General features: G+C 39.9%; 1 non-coding gene across 1 annotated transcript; it reads left to right on the plus strand.

Moving 5' to 3' along the window:
- The first annotated feature begins 2,270 nt into the window (after positions 1 to 2,270).
- Positions 2,271 to 6,198, plus strand: LOC108956025. Its single transcript, XR_005547241.1, has 3 exons — positions 2,271 to 2,407; positions 4,394 to 5,055; positions 6,062 to 6,198. It is a non-coding gene; the product is annotated as an uncharacterized LOC108956025 (transcript).
- The last annotated feature ends 3,717 nt before the right edge of the window (positions 6,199 to 9,915 follow it).

The following is a 9,915-nucleotide window of genomic DNA, read 5'->3' on the forward strand; positions in this document are numbered from 1 at the left end:
TTAGTCTGACAGATTTGCGGCACGGTGGCGGTGCTGCAGTTGATTTGGAATGTGAAATTTTGGGAGAAACTTCTGTGGCTTTTCGTTGCGGGAGTCTTGAAAATCAACAGACCCGTGAAAGTAGACCACACATTATAAAGAGGAATTGAAAACAAAGTTGCTGGGTTAGTACAAACGTAGCATGATGTTGACCATTGTAATTTGGCGACATATTGAAGTTGAGCAACTTTGTAGAAGTGAGCTTCGCTAGCTCTAGTGTTTTTGTAGAGATTAAATCATCATGCGCATCATTTTCATAACATAAATCGATCTAGACATTTTGGGATGGAATTTGTGAACTTATTCTTTAATTGCATGTGAAATATATGTGCAATATGATAAGACTTTATATTGCGGCCCTTGATCCATCAGTTTGTAAACTAATCAAGATCTATCATGCCATGTGTGTATGATACATTCCGTGCAATATTGGGAGGAGCTACAAAGGGGTACTGATTGCAAATAAGTAATCTCTCTATATGGTGAATTATTGTGGCAAAACATAAAATAACGTATGTATTGTTATCCATTTCGTTTATGGTTCGCTCCAAAACTAGCACCAAGAATCTATCATTCACATACTACATCCACGAAACAGAGCCTCAAACTAAAATAAATAAATAAATAAAAGGAACTGAAAGGGGTTCATGTTCTACAACCACCACAAAAACAAAAATGCGTAAAACCTAGCACTTAACTGCTTGCCCGATCGATGATTTTAAGGATTAAAGTTGGCACTCATCCGACACCTCAAATTTGCGGTCAACCAAACAACACTGATATGCTTGTTAGATGGAAACCGATGAATTGCGGAGAGCATTCATCAAATAAATAGGGCGTTTTGAGTAAGATTTAAGAAATAAAAGGCTAACAATGTCTGTCCGGGAGCAGAAATGGAGGCCGCAGAGAGAAGAAAATCGATGAAGAGCAACGAGGCCGACGGATGAAATAGGCCCGTGTCCTCGCCGATGCTCGACTATAATCTTTAGAAGTCGCGCCGCAAGGGTCGTCCCCTTCTTCCATTGATGACTATCCTCACATGACAAAAGAAGTCGTTTGGCCTTCCGAATCGAAAGTATTACCTTCACCAGATATTTCTGTCCGATATGTTCCAGATCCGGGAGGGATTATGTCCAGGAGCTGAAAGAGAATGGATGAGGAGGACCCTTATTTAGAATTTTCCATTTATTCAATGTACTGCCTTTCTCGTTTCATTTATAACTAATAAATAGTAAATTAAAACATTATTCATTAAATATAGTTAACAAATACTCAGAGATACTCGTTATACACACCAGCTTCATTGAGATTGGAAAAGGAAGAATTCAAAATTAGGAGAGAACAACAATCGATAATGTGAAATGTGGCTAAAGAACAAATTATGCAGTGATCACGTTTGGGACATTTACTAGGATTTCTCAATTGCAACCCAAATCATAGTTTTTGTCGTCTTCTTGACTCTAGAAAAGTTCAAAGTAACATTGTTATTTTCTACATCTTATCCACATTTCATGCTTTGAATTTTCGTCGGATGGTAAAAGGGTAAAATTATTAGGTGAACACTTAATGTTATTTGACTTATGATGGAGCGAACATTGGATACTCTTGTTGCGTGAACCTTTCAGTTGTCCATGAACAATCATAAATATCAATTTCGGAAGAAAGGCAACATCGAGATGTACACAAAATTCAATAGTTTAATTCGCATGAGAAGTATCAACAAATTTTCCTTCAGCGTACAATTTTTATTTTTATTTTTTTCGGATGTTTCGTGAGACCATGGGTGCATACAGTCCTCTCGCAAGTAAAGAATTAGTGCAAGCATGCTTGTTCCTACTTTGAGTACTGGGCAAAATTTCGTTCATCTCTTTCTCCTCTACCATCTTTCTTGAAGGAATTCTGAAAGTGTTGGCTGCTTTGCTGCATCGCCAATGGAGATCATGCATTGGCCCATGGGCTTTACCACTCGAACAAGCTTGGAGCCATTGGTTTTACCATGAATTTGGGTTTGTATTACAGCACATATTTATGACGCGATAAAAAGATGGCGAACGGCGCTCTTTCTCGAAATTAAGTTTCATATCATGAAAATCCTAACTTAAGGCAAGCGAATTGATCGGATTGGGCGGCACTCACCCCCGTGAATCACGATTGCTCTTTTACTCTTTACTTCTTGCTCTTATTTGGAGGCACGGATCTACTGTCCTGCAGCTTGCGACACGGACGAGAGAGACGTGACCATGTGCGAATTTAATGAACCTGGGACGCTCGCTGCGATCGGGGTCTACCTCGGTGGCACCAAGCACGCGGTGATTGGAGGTGAACCAGGTGCTGTTATTCGGGTGAACCGGTTACTCGGGCAAAGAAGGTAATAACTTTGTTGCCTCCCTCCTTTTATTCCAGCAGTATTATTTTAGCTGCTAGGTATATGTAGAAATTGTTCTTTTTTTCTGTTTTGGTCTTTGGATAGGTAACTTATGTCTTTCTTCTTTTTTGAAGTGCATCTATAATCACAGTTTTCCAGACACGATCTCCAGCACATGTGAGTCATTTTGGCATTACGAACGGCCTAGCGACAAAGAATGATTGGTGCATTATATTTCGTAATTAAGGACAAAATTATCGTGAAATTAACATTATCGCTGCAACCAAGTGTAAATGAATTGTTAAAAAGGCAGTGATGCTATGTATTGGTGTATCTTGAAAATTTTCAATTAGAGAAAAAGAATTTTAATACTATAACTTTTATATGATTTTCACTTTGAAACCAAAAATTTTCACTGAATTATTAATTACAAAATTAAAGAAAAAATAACCACTTAAATCTCTTCGGTGATAAATCCTGATCAAAAGTCTTACGTGATTTTTTTAATAAAAAAAAAAGGTTGATTTATACATGCTTTTGCTTTTTTTAAAGAAAAAGAAAAAGTCCAACGTGGACCTTTGAATCGACGCCACACTGAATCCTTCTCTTAAAATCTATCTTCGTCTTTCACTTGATTTTCGCGTCAATCTTGTCCATCGTTCAAAGGCATCGGTCGCCCTCGCTCGCTCGGCCCCTCTCACTAGTCACTCACTCGACCAACGTCATCCTCTCTCGCTCACTTGCTCAATCGGCGCTGAAAATAATTAGAGCCCGGTACTTTGGAGGGACAAAAAAAAAAAAAAAAAAAATAGGATTTGATGGTTGGAGAAAAGAAATTGGGCCTCGGTGTTAGAGGGAGGAATCTTGCAACAGGGAAAAGGCAAGTAATTTGTCCACATTGAAACGAATCTCATTGCTTGTTTAAAACAAATTTGAGCCGCTTGTCCACCTCTCGCTCTCACTATTCAGCTCTTAATTTTGGGGTTTCCGAATTAGGATTTGAAGAATTTGGAGAAATAGTTTGAGTTGTTCAAATTAGGATTTATATTTTGGGCATATCACGTAGACAACATAGTTTAGGGCTATTACCCCAGCTAGCCATATCGATCGGGGAAATTAATAAAATGTTGCCACATCGGAATTCCGATACCTTAAATTGGAATTGATATTTAAATGATCTTCTTTTTTTAAGGCATTCAAGTGAGTCTATGAATAGTTATGGCATCCGAGGGAGTGTTATTGCATTTTTAGCGTGAAAAGTATTACACTATAACAATTACATCCTCGGTTTTAGAATGAGATATTGTTCTAATCAAAAGTGAAAAGAAATAAGTAGATTTTTCATTGTGTATTGAATCATGAGCAGTGAATTAAATTTTGTGTTAAATGCATATGTATATGAAAATTAAATACATACGTGATACCACAATTACTCATTGATCCATAATCAGTTGATTACCAAGTTCAATGGGTCAAGAAACTATAAGTGCTAATTAAGCATTATTGCATGTTATGAAATATTATCAGTCACGTGACATGTTCGAAGAGTGACATATAATACATTTCGCCACATAATTATGTGCGTACAAAATATAAAAAGAGAATATGATATCGGAAGTGAAAATGCGATATAATTTATTTCAGAAAATACAAATAGATCTACTTACGCTGACATAAAACTTTTATTCATATCATAAATTATCATTTTGTCCATTATTTAATGATGAAGAAGCCTTAGTCACTTTTTAGCCAACATTGATGTGTTTGTAATTTTTTTTTTTTAAGGTCAAAGGTTTTTCTTTTCTAGAATGTGGATTATAAATAATACAAAGAGATATGGAGAGATAAATCCGAATGAAATTTCCATAATGAAGAAACCTTCGAAATTTCAAACCATTAACGCAAGCTCGTGCCCTGTTTCTCCCTCCATTCTTTCATTCCTTCTCCTTCTTTCTCCTTCTTCTTCATCTTCATCTTCTCCTCTGTCAGGATCCAAGAAGAAGATGGAGTGGGAAGTTTACTATGAAGATTACTTGATGTTCAAGACGAAGAGCATGAATGAAGACGGCACGTATCGAGCCGCTGCCATCATCGACCACGACGGGAAAGTTTGGACCCAGACCTCCAATTTCCCCCAGGCTCGTCCTCTGCTCATCATCATCTTCCATCTTCTTCAATTTCGATTCTTGCTGCCTGTGGTATCCAGTCGTGAATTCTCTTATTGCGGTGGACGAGTAATTAGTCACTCCCCACGTTAATCTCGGTTCCCAGTTCTGGTTTTCTTTTATCATGAACATGGCGTGACTTACAGCGCCCATTCCTGTGAGCGATTTGATCAAACAGGGGAAATGCAACATTTGATCACTTGCGAAACCATGATTGCTCTTCTTTCGCTTGATAGAACCTCTTTGTTATTTGTTGGATGCATGTAAACGATTTGATAATAAGGGGTAAATTCAAATTGGACGGTATTCGGAATTATGATTCCAGGCCAGGATTTTCCTGTTCTGCAGCTTACGACTGAAGAGAGAATCACCATCATGCGTGAATTTGATGAACCCGGTACGCTCACTACCATCGGACTCTACCTTGGTGGCACCAAGTACGTGGTGACCGGAGTCAAACCTGGTGATGTTATTCGGGCATATAAGGTGAATCAGCTTGTTCCTGAGCCTTTTTGTCATATTTGCTGGACGCAATATCCACTGCCACACCCATCCAACGGATAGCAGCAACTACTCGCTCGATACTTGAACATAGCTCTGAGAGGAGAAATGTCCCATTTAGAGAACAAATGAGATCTGTTTTTCGTGTACACAATGCGAAACAAACACGGATATCTCATACCAAAAGACCACCTACCGATCCTATTAATGGTCAGGCGGTCAATTCAAGTTGGCCTGGCAGCGCATCATTAGGATGATGGATAACTCCTTCTGGCACGCCACCCCAGCACATGGTCATCTCCATTCGGAGTCTCCGACAACATAAGATACTCTTCCTCAGACAGGAAAAACAGAGTCTTACCCCATTCTTTGAGGATGAGCTTCAAGGGCTTTTGTTTCATTGGCTGTATTGCTGTCTCAGTAGTAATCTTTTTGCTGCATTTGTCACTGTGCTGAAGCTAGCTCTTCCTCCCCCCCTGCACATCCCGTTTAAGTTTCCTTTTCGGTGCTCTAACCAATGCCGCATACAGTACTCCTATAACCTCACCCTATCTCCTAATTCTTCTTGAGAATCTTCTCAATATTCTCGACACACTCTTTGTTGAATAACCATCCTAACGATGATTGTTTCAGCTTGAATATGCAACAGCTCTATGACTAGTCGAGCAAAAGAAAAGGGAAATTGTCTAAATGACACTGCGGTTGCTCCTTTGGGTGCATTCTTTTGATAGATTAGGCAGCAATTGGCATTGGACGTAAGTGGCTATGCTCGTGATTATAGGTTTTACCTTTTAAAAGTATGATGAAATCAGTGCCGGCTTTGACTTTTCTTTGCTTGCTCCGAAAAGCTAGTTTCCTCAACTATTTTGTCTCTAACAGCTTGCGGCACGAGGCGTAAATAATTTTTCACTTTGCAGTTGCTTGTAGGACGCATACTTCTAGTAATCGATAGCTTCACTCCCATCACCTAGTTGTTCTTATTTGATTTCAGCGGCCTCAATATGTGACCATCAAGAAAACGGGTGCGGCCTTGGTCATTGGCATCTATGGCAACCTTGCGACTTCCAGATTGTGCAACGTGATTGTTGAGAGGGTGGGTGACGACTTAATCAAGCGGGGCTATTAGGCACATCCAATCGCATCATTCCTTCCTGCACGGAATCTTTGCATTCTCTTGATGCAGGTATATAGATCAGATCGCGATGATCGAAGTTGATGCAGTTTTTCATTGGACGACATAGAAATCTCAAGTGCAAGAAAGGTTGTTTGGTTGTAAATGGACTTAAGATCCCTGCCGTTTCTTTATTTCTTTTATTAAACCTTTGCCGAGGAAGCTGGTGTTCCACTCCCGGAAGCTATTTGACGACTAATCAAAATACTTCAAATGTAAATGCTGATTCAAATTCCTACCAGTGAACGTCAAAAGGGTTTATGGTGACCGATGATTGATTGGACGAGTCTGTCTGCTCAGGAAAATGCTTTGCTCTACCTCTTTTTCTATTATTCGTCTCAGCTTTCTTTCAATATCCGATCATCTGCAATTCATGGGCACTGAGTATTCCGTTCGAGGAGAAACAGAATCATTCTCTCATAATTTAGATGTCTTTTTATCTCTTCAAAATCGATCTATTCCCCGTCGCGAGCCTGATTGTGCCCTGGGATTGTTCAAGGCGAACGTGGTGAGAAAAATGGAAGTCTTTTCGGCTTCTTAAAGAGCATGGAAAGCTTCAACACAAAAGTTGAGGTGCTCTGTCTTTATGCGTTTGTGGTTGACCCACTAATTACGAGATCTCCGCATACTTTATCCTAGAGAAAGCATACTCTTCTCATAATGCACGGATCAAAGATAAAATCTGTCTTTCCTGGATGCAAACTGGGACGGAGTGGGGGAAGGCCTTCCGGCGACGGCCTTCATCATGATGCTCCTCGCAGTTTGTCTTGATAAGTTCCCAACCCGCACACTGTCAAATGCAATATTTCCCTAAGTTATATTCCAAGCATAACCATCTAGCTCCGGTACAATCTTGATCCGAACTGCACTGCACTCTGTTCTATTTCCCCTAACTATATTACCTATCCACGTTTTAAATCTCTAATTTCGCCCAAAGAAAGAAAGAGGAATTGAAGACAATGTTAGGATGTGTAACAAATAATTGTAGTGTCGTGATCTAGAGAGGCATCCTTGATGATGCACGATCTTTTTGCGGGAATCCTCCATGTGCAGAAAAGGTATCATTAGTTTTAGAACATCGTGAAAAACTTATATCGCATTCTGCATGCTAATATTTGCATTTGGAAAGCTTAGGAATGAGCAAATTCATCAAGGACTGGTGCTTATTGGGAAGTATTTTACGTTGTTCATGCATATGCTGTCCCGCTGAAGGGATAATAAACACGAGAGTTTTTTGTAACTGGGTTTCAGGTGTTTTTCTTCTATCCTTGTATACTTATCTGGGATAAGGCTTATGGGTTGGCTTGGCATCATCAGCTCATTGAGAACATCATTTAAGCAAGTAGGGGAAGCCGAAAGAGAATTTTAGGCCCCGTTTGTTTAAGATTGTTTATGTTCCCCTGAACAAAAATTTCTGTTCTTTTGTTCCGGGGAAAAAAAAGGAATAGAAACGTGTTTGGTAAAACTTTTGTTCCTGGAAATAAATTTGAAACATAAACAAGAAGTAGAAAAAGTTGTTTCTTGTTCCGGGAACAATTCTGAGAAACAATTGTTCACTCTCCTTTTTTTTTTTTTTTTTTTTTTATTCTCTTTCTTTTCTTCTTCTTTTTCTTTTGTTCTTCTTCTTCTTTTTGGCCGGTCGCTAGCCTTGGCCATGGCCGGTACCGGCGATCGGCCAAACGAGGGCCGGCGACCTTGCCGGAGTCTTGCCGACCCCCGGAGATGCCGAGCCACGGTGAGGTTGAGCTCGCCTAGCCACCGGCGAGAGGCTTGGCCTCACCAGGCCAAGGTGAGGTCGAGCCTCACCGGTGGCCTTGGTGGCCTCGCCCGGGTGGCATGAGGCTCACCTGGCCACCGAGCCACTAGCGAGGCTTGGCCTCGCCCAGCTTTGACGAGCTTGCCGGCCCTTGCGGTGGCTTGGCGAGTCTCTAGTGAGCTTGTCGGAGCTCACCCAGCAGGTCATCGGCAGGTGTTGTGGCCAGTGATCGGCCACAAAGAGAAAGAAGAAAAAAAGGAAAAAAAAACAAAGAAAAAAAGGAAAAATATAATAAAAATATTGAAAAATTAAAAGAAATAACAAAATTATACAAGTTTACCAAATATATTTCTATTCCTGGAATAATTTTTTTTTTGCAGTTACCAAGCACGTTCTTATACTCAGAAATTGTTCTCAGGAACAAAAAAAAAAAAAACTATTTATGTTCAAAAATTGTTCTCCGAATAGAAACATTACCAAACGCGCTCTTATTTTACCGAAGTACCTTTTCTTGCACTTGGTCGATGGGAATGCTCTTGAGATAAGGCGTTTGTATCCTACTTCCAAACTGTTGCTTACCAAGTGGTCTCTGTATTGTATGAACTTCATAGTCCGTGCATGTTGCTTTGCAAGTGCATGCATGGATGGTTGGCTTGCTGTACGTTATATCATATTTCGACCCCTTTATATTGTTCTCGTGCATGCCTCTTTTGACTCTCCGAAGGGCACGACCACTATGAATTGTGCATGTTACAGCGAGACGTTGAAGTGCGACAAGCGAGCCACCTTATCTTTTTTTTTTTTTTTTTTTTCTTTTTGGGCTAAGTTGCTTAAAAAAGCTCTGCCTCGACTAATATTGCTACATGTGAAAGCAGTCGTTTGGTTTTCCGAATCGAAACAATTACCTCCACTAGATATTGCTGTCAAATATGTTCCAGATTCCGTGATTGATTATGTCCAAGATCTCGAAGAGAACGGATGAGAGGAGGCAGGCTTTCAAATACAGAGCCTAATTTAAGTCTGTTATTCCCCTAAAATCTTATGTGAGGCTATACATCATGGGGCAAATGGGAGCAAGCGTGTTTTATAACAGTCTCGAACTCGATCTTCATAAACCACATGAGTTCGACATTCTGGGACGACAGAAGCAAATTCAGGATGATGCCTGAAGACAATCGCTACAAGAAGACCAGGCGTTTCTTTGAGCACGAGAGAATCATAAGGAGGTGCAATGAGCACGGGAGTGCATTGCTCGGGGACTTTACTGTTGATTCGTCCATGAACTTTCGGATCAACCCGACGGTTGGACACGCCATTGATCCTGATCATAACTCGACTGCTTTTTTGAAGAAGTACACGTACTTCTGTTCTAGTATTTCGAAGATAAATCTGCTTTGCTCTCTCGGATCTCTGTGCCCGCTTATTTGTCAAGTCGTCGGAATATTTCGATGAAAATCAGAAATACGTACGTTCGTTAGATAGAAGATAAATGATATCGAGAGAGGGTCAATTAAATCAGAAAGGGTAAACATATTCAAGACAGTCCTCTTAGTGTGAATGTTTCCCCATTCGATGGCAAGACTTGATATCTCAACACTAATTATTGGTGTTTCGGAAAGTGAGCGATCGAACAATAAATAGACAGAATAAGAAAATAAATCGAACGCTAAATTTACATAATTTGGTCATAGAGACACGGTCATAGAAGAGTAATGACGACGAATTCCACTGTAGATCAACCGATATAATAGAGATAATAAAGATTATATACTCGAATCACTTAAAAACTCTCAATATTTCTTAAGCCCTAATTATACCTAATAACGCACATAATGTTTAAGCCCGCAATTCCTTACAAAAGAATCTCTCAATCTCACAAAACAACGCAGTGTTTAAGCCCCAAAAATCTTTCCATAAC

Source organism: Eucalyptus grandis, chromosome 11, assembly GCF_016545825.1.
Source record: "Eucalyptus grandis isolate ANBG69807.140 chromosome 11, ASM1654582v1, whole genome shotgun sequence".
Lineage (NCBI taxonomy): Eukaryota > Viridiplantae > Streptophyta > Magnoliopsida > Myrtales > Myrtaceae > Eucalyptus > Eucalyptus grandis.